This window comes from Schistocerca americana, chromosome 1, assembly GCF_021461395.2.
Source record: "Schistocerca americana isolate TAMUIC-IGC-003095 chromosome 1, iqSchAmer2.1, whole genome shotgun sequence".
In the NCBI taxonomy this organism is placed as follows: domain Eukaryota; kingdom Metazoa; phylum Arthropoda; class Insecta; order Orthoptera; family Acrididae; genus Schistocerca; species Schistocerca americana.
The window spans coordinates 1,108,519,206-1,108,539,122 of NC_060119.1; the positions used below are offsets into that span (position 1 = coordinate 1,108,519,206).

General features: G+C 43.6%; 1 protein-coding gene across 1 annotated transcript in view; it reads left to right on the forward strand.

Moving 5' to 3' along the window:
• The first annotated feature begins 4,712 nt into the window (after nt 1–4,712).
• Nucleotides 4,713–19,917, forward strand: part of LOC124618497 (rap guanine nucleotide exchange factor 2-like) — a 423,194-nt gene continuing 407,989 nt past the window's right edge. The window contains exon 1 of the mRNA XM_047145353.1: nt 4,713–4,801. The gene's annotated coding sequence lies outside the window, so the exon portion shown is untranslated. The remainder of the gene's footprint in view (nt 4,802–19,917) is intronic.

Sequence of the window (19,917 nt, forward strand, 5' to 3'; positions counted from 1 at the left end):
AGCAGTTAAGTCCCATAGTGCTCAGAGCCATTTGAACCATTTTGAACAGAGGGCAGCTAACCCTCTGACCGAACACGCTGAGTTACCGTGCCAGCTTCCATCTGAGCCACTGAGGGCACAGAGGACAGTGCGACTGCAGGGACTATCTCGCGCAGGCCTCCCGCGAGACCCACATTCTCACCTTGTATGTCCACACACTACATTATTATTGTTAGTATTATATAATAGAAGATAATGGCAACTTTGAAAGGAAGGGTGAGCGATCGTTGTCCACCTCCATCATTATTATTACCAGAACTGGCCACTATTTTGCTAGAAGAATGGTATAAGATTCCACTGAAAAACCATACGGGACATGTACTTACCCATTCCGAGACGACTGGATGCTGTTTCGAATGCCAACGGGTTTTGTACATCGTATTAGGCGTGGTAAAGAGTTGTGATTTTCGTGTATCCCCGTTACGTTTTCCAAGTTGAGCACCAGCTGACAGATAAGTTATTTGTTTCAGCAGTGCTCTCTCGAGCATATGGGGAATTATCCCTTGGGCGGTAGTGAAGGTAACGGCTTGCCACGATACAGGAGATATGCGGCGCCTGGGTGTCGCGCGTTTCGGCCGCTGACGCCGCGGCGTCCTCAGGCGTAGCGCCGAGTTTCGGCAAGAGCGGCAGCGCGTGCCAGCCGGACGCGGGATCCCCTTTCCTTTCGCCGGCTTTCTTTCCTTTTCCTCCACACGCTTTCTGGCAGCCAGCTTCTCCGCACGCTTTGCAGACTCCGAGCAGCCAGTAGCGGACCCGTACCGTTTATTAGCTGCAGGACACTGCGTCGTACTCATAATTATTTATTAATTATTACTATCAATCTCTATATCCACCACAAGGAATCTAATGCGTATCCTATTTCCGTGTAGCTACACAGTTGTATGCAATAGTAATTGAACGTTCGCTTCAAAGATTTGAAGTGTAGTTCAAGCATTTGCAAATTAAATATAGCATAAAATAGGAAAATAACCGCAACTCTTTAAACCGAACGATTTAATGTTAAAAAATATATCGGCTCAACCACTTGTTTATAGTGTAAAACACTAAGACTGACGCGTTTCGGAAGTCAAGCTTCCATCATCAGAATAATAAAAAGTAAAAGAACCTGTTATATATATATACATAATTTTTTACGACTATGTGGAGATGCACATTGGAAGACACGTCTGCAACAAGGGAAGTAGCCACGATGTTTTAATTTTGCTATCAATTTTATTGTCTCTGGTGCATGTTCCATTTTAGCGAGTTTTAACAGGTTCTTTTACTTTTTATTATTCTGATGATGGAAGCTTGACTTCCGAAACGCATCACAACCACAACCTCTCCTCCAGTATGGATAAAATCAACGAACGATTTAAAGTTGTGCACAATATTTTAATAGTCACAGGTGAGTAAAAAGGACTTCGGATCCGTATAAGGGGCTTGCAGCTGGGATGGCATTATTCTTATCTCCTCAGACCTTCAGTGGTAGGCCATGTTTTACGACACCAGGTGGTAATTCCCATGGTACTAGACAGAGCCTTAGAGAGCAAAACTTGTAGAGGAAGACAGAGATTGGAACGTATCTAACAAATAATGGAGGAAGTGGGATGTAAGTGCTTCTTTGAAATGAACAGACTTGTAGGCCATAGGAAAGGAAATTTGTGCAGTTTCGCATCCAGTTCGTCAGAAGACGATGAAAACGTTAATGGTGAGAGCACGTGATCCCGACAGCTTCAATTTAAGAACAGCCAAAACGAGTGCTAGTTAGATAGTGTAAGAAGGCAGTATTAATTTGTTTGACGACTTAATGTATTAAACACAGTTTTTGAATGACGGTGAACTTAATGTGAACGACAGTCGTCTTCGCATTACATTACCCGTTTAATCTTCAAGCGCACTTTAATGAGTAGGTTACATAATGTCATTTTCTCATGCCTCTTCCCTCCCTCCTTTGCTTATTTCGTGCATTAAGTCGTACAGGATAAATCACTGCATGTACCCTTCCTTTTTGCCTGTAATTTTCTTAGTTTTAAAATTTTGGTTCTTGCAGTAACGATGGAAATGAGTATTGATTCAGCTGTTATTTGACCGTAGCCGAATACGCGAATGCGTCGTTTTATAGCTTGTTTGACGTAAGAAACCAAAACTGATGAGAAGTTTTACAGTTCCGAGATTGACTCACTATGTTCGTATCCAAAAATGCACTACAGTTTTTCGAACATGAAGAACGTGAAGTTGCCGAAGTGAATAAATCTTCTCCAGAACTAAATTTATAGTATTTGTAATATCGAAACACGTAAAGCTGCATGAGAATGAAATATTTCTCGTAAAAATTTTAAATTTAGAACCAGTTGCCTCTGAAAACCGTTCTAATTTGGTAACCGCATTTCTCGAAACTACTGTTTGGGCTGCTAAACTCCAGATATCTGTGCTACTTTACATTTTACATTATTCGGAGAGCGAAAAACTGGAAATGCCCTTCCTTGAGCAAATAGAGTACGGTATCTATTATTCACACCCCCCGTCTTCAAATGTGACTAAACACAACGAATTTCTTACAGAATGACACTTTCACTGAATAACGATGTGAGCATCTTGGTCAAAACAAACTGAGAGATCAGAATTTATCGACGGGGAAAGTGTGGCCTTTTTAATCAGCGCTCGACGAACGTGGCCATTTGAGCACGCTATACGCCCCGTCTAAGTACTTTGCGCATTGCTTACGAAAGGTATGAGACCACCATTAGTAGAACTTGGGTGTTTTTAGAATTATCGACATAACGGCGCAAGGTACAGTCCCAATTCGTTGTCTGCGCTAGCAACCTGAGAGGAGATTCAAAGTGTTTTTGAGGGGTGATAGTTAAGTGTTTCTCAGAGAAACTGGTGATCTCCAAGTGTCTGTGTTTTCAGCGGAATAAATATCCCATCTCTTTCCACAATATTTGACCAGCAACAATACGCGCGTCAGGAAATTTAATGTTACATTGCAACAAGGAGAAAGCGTCAGATTGCAACAACGAGAAGGCGTTTGAATTTTCCGAACGAACACCAATAGACTTGTTACGACGGTTTTTAGGGGTACAGGTACAGATATTTTTATTGGTGACCGAAGACAGTTTACTGAAGAACATCAGTATTTACTTCATTTCTGGACTAAAAATTATATCTATTAGGAGTAGTACGTTTTTAGGTTGAGCCTATACTGACAGGCGTAGTTCCCTTGGCGGCCAGTTACGACTGTACAGAAAAACATAAAGTAGTGAATTATGCCACGCACTTAATTGTGAATTGCAGAGTAATCATGTAGATGTGATGTGTTTGCGGGCAGACTATTAGATGACGATAAAAAACAACTAACCAAATGAAACTGGTACATATTAAGGTACCAACACTCACACTATCTGTACCTTTAGCCCTAAAACGCTTTATAAGCCATGTCAGACATGTCCTCTTGGCCTCTAGAGGAAATTCATACTCGATCTGAATGTTCACTGAACTGTTCATCATTCTAGAAAGTAGTGAACAGAATATGTCTTTAACATAAACAAGGGCGAAACACGCCTGGTAATGAAATATTATACTGCAGCAGGAAAGAGGTATTTGAAATTATTAAGCGAATATTTACATCCTTGCTGTAGATAGTGGCTATATCAACAAACTTGTTGCGTAAGCCACGGTAGACAGTCCCGACTGGTCTCTGCCAAAAATCCGGAAGATTTCACCTGATTTGAATGGAATATTTCCCAATTGTCTTCGTCAGATGTGGAATGCTAATCTCGTTGTTCGCTTCTTGGGCTCCAAGCGAATTTGACCAGACGAAGACAACAAAGGAAGTTGCCGAAATATTGTGGTAAGAAAAATGACATTAATTCCGCCCCAAATTCAGACACTTGGAAATCACCTTCCAGAAATGTTTGCTGCAACGCAATGTGTTGGACTTTTTCAGTGCCAATCGTGTGCGAAGCAGCCGGGATTGCCTAGCCGCCTTACGTGATAATTTGATATGACGCCAAAAGTGTCTGGGAAGAGCACGGAACGAGTGTGACAGCAGGGGTTAGAGGAAGCCATATCATACGAGTAGGGCATCGTTCGGACCCGCACCTGACGTATGACATTCGGTTAGACCACGGAGTGGTCACAGCTGCTTATGGACTCGTGCAGTCTGGTTAAAAGAGAGGCGCAGGCCGTTTTACTTCAAAGCCCACTCGATATTTGAAAAGAAGTTTGACATTACGTAGCTGTGGCAAGTAGACTAGGGTCAGGGTCAGTGGAGCGCAGGACGAAGTGTTTGGATACTTTACTGGAAGTACGGTCAGTGTGTTTCGGAATGCGATGCCGCCTGGTGAACAGTGAGGGTCCTACTGAGAGGTGAAGAAGTGTTTACCGAGCGTCTGGCTGGCGGCGGCGCCTCGGCTATGGGGTGAGGCGCCATGCGGAAGCACCAGACGCCGCCCCCGTGCCCTGCCCCCATGGGGTCCCCGCCCTGCCCCCGGCGCCCGTCGGCCCCCGCCGCCCCGGAGCCGCTGCGCCGCTGGAACTCGTTCCACTCGCGCGAGCGCCGCAACAGCGCGGGGGCGGGCCCCTGCCCCCGGGGGCAGCTGCCGCGGCTGCTGGCGCTGCGCTCAGAGTCCGCTGACGGCGCCGCCCCCAACGCTGCCGCTGCTGCCCCCGCCGTCGCCCCCGTTCTGAACCCCGCCCTGCTGCCCGCATGCCCCCGCGGGCCACCCCCGCCGCCTCCGCCGGGAGCGCCGGCTCTGCCCAGGAGGAGATTCTCGGTGTGGTAAGTACACTAGCTGCCTCAGTTGTTTAACCCTCCAGTGGACAGTATTGCTCTCGGATAACCCTTGATTTCTCATAATTTGCTCGTGAATTTTTGGACAAAAATACTGTAATAATGGCCTATAAAAAAACAGTGTCTGTTTGTTTGTAATTCATACAAATCTACGGTTTTATGCCGATCTGGTTGAAATTTTGCACACTTTACCTCAAGACAGATCACTGTGTACATTACATTCTGTAATCTGACTGGAAATATATATATGGGAAAGGTTGTCGACAAAAATATCTTAATGTAATTCTTCCATTCACGTCACATTTCTGCACGATTCCTATATGTAGGAATATATATAGGACGGATTTACTTTAAATTTCTACATTTAGATGACACGCTCAAAAGAATTGATGAAAAATTAAATGCCTAATGAGCGAAATATATCGTAGTAAGATGCCTGTGTCCGCGTCTCGTGGTCTTGCGGTAGCGTTCTCGCTTCCCGCGCAAGGGGTCCCGGGTTCGATTCCAGGTGGGGTCAGGGATTTTTCCTGCCTCGTGATGACTGGGTGTCTTTGTGTCTTCTTCATCATCGTCGTCATCATTCATCCCTATTACGATCGGAGGAAGGCAATGGCAAACCACCTCCAGTAGGACCTTGCCTAGTACAGCAGTGCGGGTCTCCCGCATCGTCCCCTACGCTCCTCGGAGTATGGACATCATCATCATCATCATCATCATCATCATCAAGATGCCTGTAATTCATGTCGCAAGAATAAATTACAGCGGCAATACCACTCTTGGAGATAGTACTATCAGGGTTCACTAGATCGCGGAACAAGAGAAAGCTCGAGAATTTAACACAAACGTGACTCCAGACTCATATTTATTGATTAGTTACCGTTGATACATATACAACGGAACAAGGATCGCTGTGAAGAACCTATTGCATAACGTACTAGAGGCCACCGTCATCGTGGGGTATGCCGCAGGTGGAGGAGACCTATTCATTCTTCTCATTCCGTTGATGCCCAGTGATTTGAATATGCCCTTAGATTTAAAGCGGTTACAGTTTTCCGCCCGACATTCATTCGCTATGAGTATCAATAAGGCACAAGTGTGGCAGTTATTAAACATCCCGAGCAAAGTGAGCATACCGCCAGCGCACTGTACAAGGCAGAAACGGCCCCATGTTACTTATTACTGGTCCCAAAAATAAAGGGCCGCCGTTTTAGAAGTGTAGATGAAATTAAAAACACATCGCTGACAGAGCTGAAAGTGTTCCGGGGAATGGGAAAAGCGCTGCCGTAAGTTTATTGTAATAAACCAGTAAGCACTCAGCCCGGTTCTTGAAATAATAGAACTCCCTCGCATTAAGCGTCACATTCCCGAACTGTGTGTTGTACAGTGTCATAATTTTGCAGGTAAATTTAGTGGTATATGTGGATACTGTTGGTAAAATTTGTTGCGAATGGAAGTGATAGTAGACAAGTAGTAAATTAAAACCTCATGCCTGATGCAGCAGTTTCACTGCACGAACAGAGAAAATGTAGTAAGTGATAAACTTTTTTCATGTCATAAGTTCGTGAGGGATGTTAAGGTTTGAAATTGTGCGTAAAGTTTGTTGGAAGTCACTGAGTGCTCTCATTCTCAAATGCGGAATGAATAGTGTCTGGGTAAATTATACGCCGTGATGTATGCTCCCTCTAGAAATATACAGTTTCTAAATGTAAACTTTTACCATAAGGGATTAGCTGAGCGGTCTGAGGCGCTGCAGTCATGAACTGTGCAGCTGGTCCCGGCGTAGGTTCGAGTCCTCCCTTGGTCATGGGTGTGTGTGTTTGTCCCTAGGATAATTTAGGTTAAGTAGTGTGTACGCTTAGGGACTGATGACCTTAGCAATTAAGTCCCATAACATTTCATACACCTTTTTTTACCATACGACTGTACTCTTTATGAGTACATTACGCAGCATGTAAAATTTTAAAATTCGGTCAGTAACTGTGTGGAATACTCTGAATTAAAATTCGTTCCAAGAGACAAAAATTCTCGTTTTTTAAAATCCACCTTTATAAATTATGTGGTCACACAGATAATATAAATGATCGAGGTCGAAGGAACGTGCAGACCATGGAATTAATCCAACTCTTAAGCGTCCATCTTCCTTTGTAGAGATCAACCAGCTCCTCTTGAACAGTGTGTCTGAAATTTAATGGCGTCCCATCATGCGGAACCCAAACTCTTATTTTTATTAGCGCCTATGTCTTCTAGAAAGCCTGGAGGAGTATTGTGAACAGAATTGTAGTAGACAGTACCAGTAATACGTCTAGAGAACACACGGACCTACCACAGAGTCCTCCACATCTCCAACTCACACCTCATTACAGCGATATTTGACAGGTTTCATGTCTTGGGGAGCATGTGTTCTTGTCAATAAATTACGCTGAAAAATCTCAAGTTGACCGTAGAATTCATGTCGCTCCTGTGTACACGTCGTCTGTTACACGTCAGGCGGAAAACTTTTATATTTCATAAATGCATCTAGAAAGGAGCCAGGGTTTTTCAAGACATGATAGTATTTAAAGAGTGGGCGTATTGATGAATAACTGTTACAAATAACGATTTTCAACACACAAATACTCAAGCAGTTGTGCCACCTTTTTAGTAGCACTGGGAAATCTGGAAAAAGAAACTGTGATACATGTCAGTGTTGGAATGAGACGCATTGTTATGAAGACAGGTAAAATGCTAAGTGTAAGAGCCCACACTTCCGAGATAACATGTTTTCACATCTCCTGTCACGTAAACATTGCATAACGAGGCACGCAGTGCGCTAAACTTGCTGTCTTCGTTACTGAAAGGACCATAGTGCCTAGACACCGTTGTAAGATACTGTACTAGCCAGGCAGTACTGTGCTGGACAGTCAGTGTCGAATGGGGCAGACGGCTCGCCTAAGATCCTGTAAGGTAGTGTGTTAGTACGCGCGCTGAACGGATGCATTATGAGGAAAAAAACTGACGTCAGCGTCATGCATTACAGCGCATATCAGCTCCCGAAATACGATTAGCTTGATTTCCTTAAAGCAAATATTCGCTTCGAACTATACAAATGATGCTCCAGGAAGATAATTATATTTAGAGGGGGAAATGGAGTCTTTTGCACTGAAATTTTATATCTCGTCAATTAATTTAATGTACGGTGGTGGTGTTATTATTTTTCCATTTTTTAAGACAGTAATTTAGAGACTCGGGTCAAAAGAAAACATTAAGTAAAACAGAAGTTGTTGAATTATTCCCTCTGGTATTCTGTAACGGTATTGTAAACCATAAAAAATTAAAATAGATTTCTATATGTAGTAAGGTCGTTTGCTTGCGCTTTTCTTCATTTCATGAGACCACCACTGTCCTTCTGGATGTAGAATTCCTCACAAAACTACCAGAAACGAATAAGAGCCTTTTGCGGTTACGTAAAGAGATTGAAGTATTAATGACGGTTATTTAAAGATGCGGCTACCGGTCGATACGAATGTGCGCAGGAACGTCTCGTTCAAGAATTCGCTGCGATACTACACGAAAAAGTGCAGTGAACAAAGTCCCACGCAAAGGCTCCCGTACTGCTTGAACAGAAAGCCCATTGACAGCAATAGCTATTCGAATGTGTCGGTAGCTAAAAGAAAATCACCACAGTAACTCGTGTATAAGAATAGCTGGAGGGGTTATACAGGTGTTCAGCTTGTCGTCCAAATCATTGTTAGGTGTTTTTCTGTTATGCTACTTGTTTTTTTCTGCACAGAGTGGCGTTTGTCGCGTTCAGAGTTGTATCGGAGAATCGGCGTCATTTCCTAAACGGCGTCCCGATGCTGATTTCTAAACTCTCACAATTCCATGAACCGATATAGACATTTTTAAAAACGCAGGTGCTCGGTGCATTGTAGAGTTCTGCCAGAAGATCAGCAGAAGTGAAGTCGTTTTAGTGAGTTTAATGCGGATTCTTTTATTGTGTGTAATATATCCACGTTTGAAGATGATTTCCAGAAAGTTTTAAGCCCATACACCAGGAAGAGTAGTCTACTCTAACGGAATGACAGACTAATGAAAGGCGGGGATGTGCTAGTGGTAGCGGCCGTTAAAGTACGTCGGCTCTTAAACACATTGCCGCGGCAGCTAGACGATTACGGAAGCTTTCATGTGTTGTTTTACGACCAGAAACGTAAGCCTCGAGGGAACAATTTTATCAAAAACGCTTTTCTTACACAGGTAAAATGGAAGAAAGAGATGGCACAATAATCAGAGGCGATAGTTTTAAGTGGCGAACGCACTTACGGCATAACATACAGTGGAGTCGCATTCGGGAGAACTACGGTTCAAACCCGCATTTGACCGTTCTGATTTAGGTCTTCCGTAATTTTCCTAAATCTCTTAAGGAAAATGCTGGGATGGTTTCTTTGAAAGGTCACGACCGATATCCTTCCTCATCCTTACCAAATCCGAGCTTGAGCTCTGTCTCGAGTGACTTCGTTGACGTCGGGACGTTAAACACTGATCTCTTCCTCTTCCATAACGTAAATGTAAGCACAGCGGACACGGAAATTGCCCAGCCCAGGAGACATGACGCAACACTGACCCTAGTCCTGATAGCAAATAGCAACCAAATTGAGTGGATACTGACTGCAGTCTTTCAGTCCCTCTTCCAAATAGTCTGACATCTTCTACGCTAAGATCGGACTATTTAGCGGGCCAGCCAAGATTCGATAGATAGCATGTCTGTGCATGAACAGTGTGCCTGTGGACACGGCTGTCATCTTAGAATATGGAAGTGTCCACAACATACTCATTATGAAGATATAGAAAAAAGGATTCCTGAGATGCTGAAATAAACATCCTGGTTCATGTTCAAGGTAAGAGGGCTCAAGTCATGGTACAAAAAACACTCGCCAAACACGGCTGTCTGTCAGTTTCGATCTGATATACGCTCACTGTTCTTACGCCATGTCAGATGGCGACGAGTGGTACACGATTCCTTGTAGACACGTTGAACGGTCAGCGTTGACACACCAAGGCAACTTTATTGCTAGTGTCGTCATGGGCACGACCAAGCACTATGGCTCGTTTCTGCCATTCTGTCACGCCTCCACGGCCGGCCGCGGTGGCCTTGCGGTTCTAGGCGCTTCAGTCTGGAACCGCGAGACTGCTACGGTCGCAGGTTCGAATCCTGCCTCGGGCATGGATGTGTGTGATGTCCTTAGGTTAGTTAGGTTTAAGTAGGTCTAAGTTCTGGGGGACTGATGACCTCCCATAGTGCTCAGAGCCATTTGAACCATTTTGAACGTCTCCACGCCGACTCCAGCAACAGCGTTCAATCTGCACAATCGACTGGCACATACTTACCAACCACTCCGCTGACGTCAGCGGAGGATGTACGGCAGGTGGAAAATTAGAAAAAAGATGTAGATAGCGAGAGGAATTGATGTGTGTGTGACAAATCCCTTCTCTCAAAAATTGTCTCCCTTCTTACCTAGTCTGTGTTAACTCTGATGACGTGTCACTGATCTCATTTGTATTAAGATTTCGGAACACGCGACGTGCCTCGTTGTTTACACCTCACTGAGTGGAATGCGTAAGTTCTGAGTTATGTTCACCAACTTGCGTCTTCTGTAGTTGTTCCCTGCGCAGAAAACAGCATTTAGGTTGTAAATCCGTTATGTTGAGGCTGTAGTAACCGCTTAACGATGAACTGGTACTGCATAAATAATTAAATTTTAAATTGGTATGTTTAAACGGGACGCCACTTGCTTATTATTAGCAGAAACGAAAAACTGCACAATTTTAGTCGCCTTTGTTAATCACAAATACTTTCCATTCCTCTCACTTTCGTAGAAAACAAAGAAAACAATGAACTTCACATTTGCGTAATTACTATCAGTTGTTCTCAGTTACATGATCCAATAACCAGATATTGCCAATTAAATTCTTAACCGGTATCGACCGAGGCAGACAACACGTCTGTCTTCCGAGACTGATGAACCAGCTCTGATCTTACAACTGAAACACTTCGCCCGCTATCCAAGTTAGGCGCAATCCGAAAACCTCAAAGTGCCTTGTCCGCCTTTTCGTTTAGTAGTTGTTTATAATTCTGCTAATTGTTAACACTTTTGAGATAATGGACTGATAGCCTGCTATTGAGAAATGCTTTTATAAGAAATGCAAGGAAATTTACTGTGTAGTTTTTCTAATATTAATAACAGAAGTTCATCATTTTGGCGTGCTACTTCCGAACACAGCAGCCACTCGCGGAGAAATACCACAATTTAGGTGGTCTCCCTCACGATACTCATACGGAATAAACCATATGTCATCGGTACCTCACACCACATTACGTCATCTTCCCACTACTACCTTCTGAACTGCCCTAAGAAGGTGCTTCTTGTAGCTTAATATGATGGCTGTAAAGTCAGAAATATTACAGAGGGATGGCGGCTTAGTAACAGTTCTATATCCTCCATATTGCTCCAAAGAGACCGTGGTGCTGTATTAGGAGAGTAACTAGTGTTTTGCCCGGCGCCAAACTTCTGCGGTGTACATAGGGTCTTTGGAACGCTGATTATTTGAAATAAAGAAGACAGGGATCCTCATGCAAATTATACTGATCCATTTTATGAGAATGTGTTTTCTTTCAAGTCAAAGTGAATGGTGTTCTCAGGAAGTAGTGGTTCATTTTCCGCCTGTATGAACTTTACCACTTCTTTTCACATTTTGAGCCCAATTTAAATATTTATTTTCTGAAGTCCTGTAATTTAAGTAGTGTTAGGGATCATATGGTATAGATGTTGTCTGAATTTTTATTTTTTTCCTTCAGTGGATTGTCTACCACGTACGTCCAGGAATCTTCTCTCCATTGTCTCTATTTAGGTCGTACAACAAGAGGCATATGCGAAAATTTAGGCTCCAGGAATGAAACTGCTGCAGTATGTGTAAAATTGTGTTTTTCCTGCGAATTTTCCTTTCCCTAACAAATGTTGCTTCGGAAATACGCCCTTCAATAGCCCTTTCCTCAGTACCAAATTATGTGACGCGTTTGTGAAATATCCTGTACACCGATGTAACATACTACAACCTGCACACAGGTTCAGTCACCTAACACTTCCACACCTTTTATTTCTTGAACGAAACGAGTGGCACCTACTTTTGTGCTCATGTAATTTACTTAACCGTTGCATCAACCGAGTCATTGGAGCCAGTTCAGGTTTTCTGAATGGAACGACCTACATTTTTTAATGTCATTTGATAGCTCGTTAAAAAACAAGTGCAGTAACACAGCAGTAACAAAACAAGGATAATGGAATGTAGTCGAATTTAAGTCTGGAGATGCTGAGGGTATTAGATTAGGAAATGAGAAACTTAAAGTAGTAAAGCAGTTTTGCTATTTGGGGTGCAAAATAACTGAGGATGGTCGAAGTAGAGAGGATATAAAATGTAGACCGGCAATGGCAAGGAAAGCGTTTCTGAGGAAGAGAAATTTATTAACATCGAGTCATTTCTGAAAGTATTTGTATGGAGTGTAGCCATGTATGGAAGTGAAACATGGACGATAAATAGTTTGGACAAGAAGAGAATAGAAGCTTTCGAAATGTGGTGCTACAGAAGAATGCTGAAGATTAGATGGGAAGATCACATAACTAATGAGGAAGTATTGAATAGGATTGGGGAGAAGAGAAGTTTGTGGCACAACTTGACCAGAAGAAGGGACCGGTTGGTAGGACATGTTCTGAGGCATCAAGGGATCATCAATTTAGCATTGGATGGCAGCGTAGAGGGTAAAAATCGTAGAGGGAGACCAAGAGATGAATACACTAAGCAGATTCAGGAGGATGTAGGTTGCAGTAGGTACTGGGAGATGAAGAAGCTTGCTCAGGGTAGAGTAGCATGGAGAGCTGCATCAAACCAGTCTCAGGACTGAAGACCACAACAACAACAACAACACAATGCTTGTTAATGTTGGCGTTAAGACTTTTCATTGAAGTATCAGAAAATGTGCTGAAAGTGAAAGGAAAGGCATCAGAAATCGGCTATTGCTGTGTAAACACTGCAAGTGAGGCTGTGTCAGGCTCCGTCGTCGTATCAAGCCTTTCGAATCTACTTACTCCACAAAAGCTGTCCACTTAAACATGACTACCATTTGAAAGTTTCCCGAAGCTCCTTCTCATACGCTGTATGTTAGCATCAAACTCAAAATAGTCCCGTATTCAGGGAATGTGTGTATAAGAGCAAATGCAGGAGCTTTCGGAAATGTCGTAATGGAGATAGTTTGCCATTGCCTTCCTCCAACTTGTTATGAGGTGTCAAGTGTGTAAGTGCGCCGTGTGGATGGGATAACAGTGGTGAGCGCCTGTACAGTTTAGTTAGTTTTGGGTTTGTGTTGTGAATGAAGGGCAAGTGCCGGCACATAGCCTGCTCCTCTCAAATAGCAATAGCCGACCTTAACGCCCTCATCCAATGCATGGTCACCATCAACAGTTTCACAAGCCCCCACTTCATGATAATCTGTGGTGAGATTTGGAATTTAATGCCGGACATTGACACAACTTTACACCATCACCTCTCGTCCTCTTGCCGGCCAAATACTTGCAGTGAAAATTTTCCACCACCGCGATTCGAACTGGATTACCTCCGAATCGAGCGCCACCGCACAGGCCTGCTTTAGTAACCTCCGCTACGGAGGTGGATGTACGTCAGTGTATATATAGTTCCATTTACAACAATCGCAGCAGACCATGTATCGTCCAAACTATGACCCAGAGGAAATACTCCTATATCTTAATGGCGTAGGCCGTTCCTCTTGCTCATGTAACCACTGTTACTGTCTGGCATGAGACTCTCCCTTGGCGGAGTTTACACCACACTTGCCGACTCTGGCCGTCTTGCTTTTCAATTTTTGCTAGTTTTTCACAAAAAGTTTCTACGCTGATATTAGTAACTGTATAGGGCCTACTGTATTGAGTAAATGAACTAATTATGTACATTGAAGGTGGCGGAGGGTGGAAAGAACGGAAAGAGAAGGAATTGATGATATCAGCTGCATCGGAAATTTGTGGGGAATCAGCGGCGACGAGTGAAAAAGTGTGTGGGACTGGGACTGGGACTCGAACCTGGGATCCCGTGCTTGCCAGGCAGTTGCGTTAACCAGTGCGCCATACAGACACAGTGTTTTTTGCAAATACACAGTCTACCTCGGCACGCTCCCTGGCCGACGCACATTCCCACCTAGCGCAGACCGAGTGAGGTGGCGCAGTGGTTCGCACACTGGACTCGCATTCTGGAGGACAACGGTTCAATCCCACGTCCGGCCATCCTGATTTAGGTTTTCCGTGATTTCCCTAAATCGCTCCAGGCAAGTGCTGGGATGGTTCCTTTGGAAGGGCATGGCCGACATCCTTCCATAATCCGATGAGACCGATGACCTCGCTGTTTGGTCTCCGCCCCCAAACAACCCAACCAACCTAGCGCAGGCCCCCGTCCTTGTCTTCAATGCTCGCTAATGCTAGATTCCCGCTGTAGCTCAAACGATTTTTTGCATCCATACCGAAGGTTATGGGTCCGAAAGAAAAGACAGCACGCATCCATGTAATTAATTCGCCTCGATGAGAAATGAATCTACAAACTTCAGTGCGGACGCACAATATCGTTCGACCTCCAGTGGGAATCTAAAACTGGCGGGCATAGAGGTCATGGATAGGTGGTATTAAGACCTCCAGTGGGAATCTAAAACTGGCGGGCATAGAGGTCATGGGTAGGTGGTATTAAGTGGGACAGTCAATCTGCCGACGAGCATCCCGAGATAATCGAAGCTTTTGCGATAAACACTGTGTCCGGATGGCGCAGTGGCTATCCAACTGCCTGGTAAGCACGAGATCCCCGGTTCGAAACCCGGTTCTGCACACATTTTCATTCATTGCTGATGATTTCGCATATAGTTCTGATGCACCTCATGCATCAGTTCCTTTCCTTTCTTGTTCCCCCTTTCCCCCCTCCTCCAATTTAAATAATATGTATCACAGCTGCGTATTCTGAAAGGCATCCTTTCTTACATTTCCGAAAGAAGAGACACCAAGCATCCATACAACAAATAAACTGAGTTTTAAAGTTGCATGGAGACTATAGCAACTTCAGGCAGCCTCTTGTATCCGAGGAACTGCAACTGTAGCTGTAACGGTGCGCCTAGAAACGTTTTCAGGGAGGTCCATTTGTCTGTACACATTGCTACTTGAGCCTGCGACGTGGGACGTAAGCGCTATTTATGCAGCAGTAGCAGTAGTAGCAGCATCTAGCGAGCTACCCCTCGGTTGCCCTGGCGACCGCTGGAGCAGTGTCCCATTTAACGCCTGTGCCGAGACTCGGCCAATAACACGGCCGGCTCTCCCCCTGTTTCACCCCCTCTCGCTCCCCGTGTAGCACAATGCGGTCTCCGCTATTTATCAGAAAGCCCGCCGGGTCGGTCCGCTTCCTTTTGTGTCGGCGGGCCGTGCCCCTGGATGAATATGCAGCCCGCGGCGCGCCCCTGTGGCAGGTAATTAAAACGCACTCTCCACCGCCTCTGGCCTGTTACTCCCCAAACACACACAGTGTGTTCTCGCACACCTCAGGTCGCACTGTGAGCTTACCACACACTGTGCCGGCTTTATTGAGAATATATGGCACGCACTAACTTCAGCGAAATTTAATTAATATAGCCCAGGAACTTTGGGAGCAGCATCCCGGTCCTTTAGTACGAAAAACTGAAACTGTGGTGGACGCAGTCGTGAACAGAAAAAAAGCGTAGAAGTGTGAAATATGAGAATACCTTTATTAGAGTACGACTAAATTAAGGAAGTTTAATTTTGTGAATAAAAAGCCGATTTTGTTGTACACTGAATAACGTGATAAACACACGCTTTTTAAACCGCGTCGTTATTGACCTAGTTACTAGCTGACGTGTTTTTCGCACCACCCACTACGTCTCAGCTTTGCTTTGGTCCCGATTTGCATTCATTCATCAGCCGTGGCCTTGTTCGGTTCTTCTCTATTCGCTAGAGCCATTTGACACAATATATTGCTCTTGTATTTTTAATTTTGTTAACAATATCGTAACAACTTTTTGTAGTGCATTCTTTCTCGTATATGTAACATTGCTTAAGGAGTATGTTGGGCGTTTTACTGACAGCATGTGCTGGGCTATTAACTATGTTGACAATTGGACGAATCGGGATTTGTTCTTTATGTATCTTGGGCTGGGCACGCAATGATTGTGTTGTTGGATACATTATAATGGAGTCTCTTATATCTTTTTCTGTGAATATGAAGTTACATCTTTTTGGTGCTTTCTTTAGTTGTGCATTAAATTTGTTGGTTGGATCCCGGTCGATAATTTTTTATATTATTTGGGTCATTTTTTTCTTTTTTCGATGGTAATTGTTTAGTCGACGGGATCCAACCAACAAATTTAATTCACAGCTGAAGAAAGCACTAAAAAGATGTAACTTGATATTCACAGAAGAAGATACAAAGGACTCCATTATAATGAATCCAACAATACCATCATTGTGTGCTCAGCCCAAGATACATAAAGAACAAATCCCGATTCTTCCGATTGTTAACATGGTTAATAGCCCAGCACATGCTGTCAGTAAAACGCTCAACATACTCCTGAAGCGATGTTACATGTACGAGAAAGAATACGCTACAAAAATGTTGCTCTTGTATTTGAGGTCTCAGCTTCTTTTATCAACCGTGAAATCAAAGAACAGTACTTCGTATTTGAATGGTGGAGTGTTCGTAATGATATTCGATAACACTTTAATCGAGGATTAAGCTGATGTCACATTGAAGCCATTTTCTACTAGTTGGAACAGTAATGCGCAAATGCTGAATAGGTCAATTATTAAAACATCAACTAGTGAATGAATGACTTTAACATTATGCGTTTCGGGAAAACCCAACATTACATACCACATACATACACAACTTCAGTTCATCTTTACAACTCGATGTAACTGTTATCTAATAATGGGTTATCCCCAAATGCGTAATATTAAGGTCATCCATTCACCAGTTGATGACGTTGTACTAAGTGATGTATTAAGCGTTCGTGCAGTGTTTATCCAGAACGTATATGGTAGCTTGCCTCCTGTACGACTTCTTGTCGCATCTACAGTCATCTACTAAGTCACTGATACAAAATGTAAACAGCAACGGCAATACAACACTTCTTTCAGATACCCCAGAAACTACCTTCATCCTTCGAATGTTGGGCTCCATAAGGTTCCCTTTCTGTGCTGCGACCGTGGAATATAAAATTATAGTGTACCAACCAGTCGCGGAAACATAATTTATTTATCTTGTTGCAAATCCAGTCGAAATCGATTTACAACAAGAAAAGTAAATTATGTTTCCGCGACTGGTTGCTGCATTCTTTATAATTTTACCTTCATCCTGTCTTGCTTCATGTATTCTCCTAGTTTAGATATACTTTGTTTCGATATATTTACCGTTATACAAAGGTGGAAGCGTTTCATAATCTCAGCGCGTCGTGTCTCATTATTTCCAATTGGGTGATCGTAAACTAATCAATCAAAACTAGAACCCCTTCACGTAGAAATTTGGGGACAGCATCGTGAGTTTCTTGGTAGATCTTCCGCTTTTCAATGTCTTTGAGCTCGAAACGGGCGGCAGTAGAGGGAGGGGGGGGGCGGGAGAGAGAGACGGAGAGAGAGAGAGAGAGAGAGAGAGAGAGAGAGAGAGAGAGAGAGAGAGAGAGAGCGCAAGCAGAAGAGATATTTGCGGATTCCTCTCGCCAGCTTTGCTATATGATCGCTGCTAACTATATCACACCACGCCAAGCGCTCTACTGCCGCAAACAGCCTGAAGATTCGTTTAACCACTGCGGCTTGCGGCTACTGGCTAGTTCGCCGTGCGTCTGTAGCTCGCGCCACACGGAAGTGGAGGCGCCCGTTGTGAATACACGTGTCAATCTAATCACTCGGACGCACATTTGAGGAAGATGCATGCGCCTACAGGCATGCCTCTACTTGCGCCTGAGGGCAAGCACATCTGCACGGCGACTCGGCGCGAGACGCACAAGGTGTAAATGTACCTTAACCTTCCTATCTAACTGCTGTCACCCCTCCCCTCAACCCCCCCCCCCCCGTCTCTCTCTCTCTCTCTCTCTCTCTCTCTCTCTCTCTCTCTCTCTCTGTCTGTTCTTTCCGTTTTCAATCCGAAGACTGGATTTATGCAGCTCTCAACCATCCTATGCAAGCTTTTTTGTCTCTGCATAATTACTGCTACCTACATCCTTTCGAACCTGCTTTGTGTATTTAAACCTCGGTTTTCTCTACAGTTGCCACACTGGCGACGGCGACTCCTTGTATTAAGACATCTCCTATCAACCGATTCTTTCTTGTGCTCAAGTTGTACTATAAATTTATTTTCTCTTCAGTTCGATTCATTACCACCTCATTAGTTATTCGATATATCCATCTAATCTTCATCATTTTTCTGCAGCGCCACCTTCCAAATTCTTCTACATTCTTTTTGTCTGATTTGTTGCAGTTCTCGTTGTACTTCCGAACCAGGCTACGTTGCAGACAAATTTATCCAAAAACCATTTCCTAATGCTTAAAATTGTGTTTGATATCAGCAGATTTATCTTTTTCGGAAACGCTTTTCTTGTGACTGCCAGTCTGTTATACAAGTATATCCACCACACTGCGGCCATCGTCCGTTACTTTGCTGTCCAAGTGACGAATCTCATCAGTTACTTTTATTACCTCATTTCCTAATCTAATTCACTCGCGCAACTTTATTTAATTCGACTAAGTCATTACCCTTTATTACTTTGGTTAATGTTCACCTTACGGCGTCTCTTCGTGACGCTGTCGACACAGTTGAACTTCTGTGACAGAATTACAGTGTCATCAGCAAACCTTAAAGTTTTTGTATCTTTCCCCTGAACTTCAGTTGTCCAGTAAAATCTCTCTTCGGTTTCCTTCACTGCTTGCAGAGTATAGAAATAACATTGGAGGTTAGTTTACAACTCTGTGTCAGTCCCTTCTTAACTACTGCTTCTCTTTCATATACTTCCGCTCTTATAATTGCAGTCTGGTATCTCTACATATTTTACTAGTTTCCTCCGTACGCTTTATCTCTGATACTTTCAGAATTTCAAAGGGTATATTCCACTCAACGTAGTGAAGTGCTAAAAAATAAGTTTTAAATAAAGTTGTAATATAATTCATAGGGTCAGTATTGCTTCACACGTTCCTACATTTCTTCATAACGGAAGCTGATTTCCGCCGAAGTCAGCATCCACGTTTTTCCATTTTTCTCCAAATACTTCGTGTTAGTATTTTACTCTCTGATGTGAGTGCGTAAATTAATGTACGTCGTGGCCTTGATCACAAGGATTGTAGCACTCTTTGGCGTGTCTTGTATCTTTCGATTGTTGCTAAGTAGACCGCACAAAGACCTTGTTTATTCTGTAACCGATATGCAAGTTGCCTTGCACAATCTTTCTTGCAGATGCTGGCCTCTAGTGCAGCGGTACTTTGTTCATCACTTTGTTATTACTTTCTATTTGGTAGCTTATCAATAATGCCTCTCTCTCTCATTGAAGTGTTTGTGCGGGTTATTTTCTGTAGTGATTTCTTTGTTGCATTAGTGCTTTTGTGAAGCCTGTTCTCGACTCTGTGTAAGATCCTGATTTTCAGGTAATGAGCTTTTCGTAATCTCTGTCCAACCACTCCGTATGGTAATGAATTTCGCACCGCCGGCAAGTATGGATGAATTCGAAAGCCTTTCACTGTCAGTAATGAAATCAGAATTAGAACCTGCTTCCCCACAGAGAGGCCACCATGTGATGGCTTCTCTTCCCCACCAACCTCATCCCCCCCTCCCCCGCCCCCCGGCGTGGGCTCACACAACAGTGTGGTTAGAACCTGACTTTGTCGTGCGAGAGAGCAGATAATTACTCCACCCACCCAACCTACACACACTGGTCTTGTTGTATGCGCTTTCGAAAGCACTACTTTCCAAGTGATTGTGCTGAATAATGACTAAGTATGGCATAGTAATGTCCGCCTCAGGAGCATAGTGGT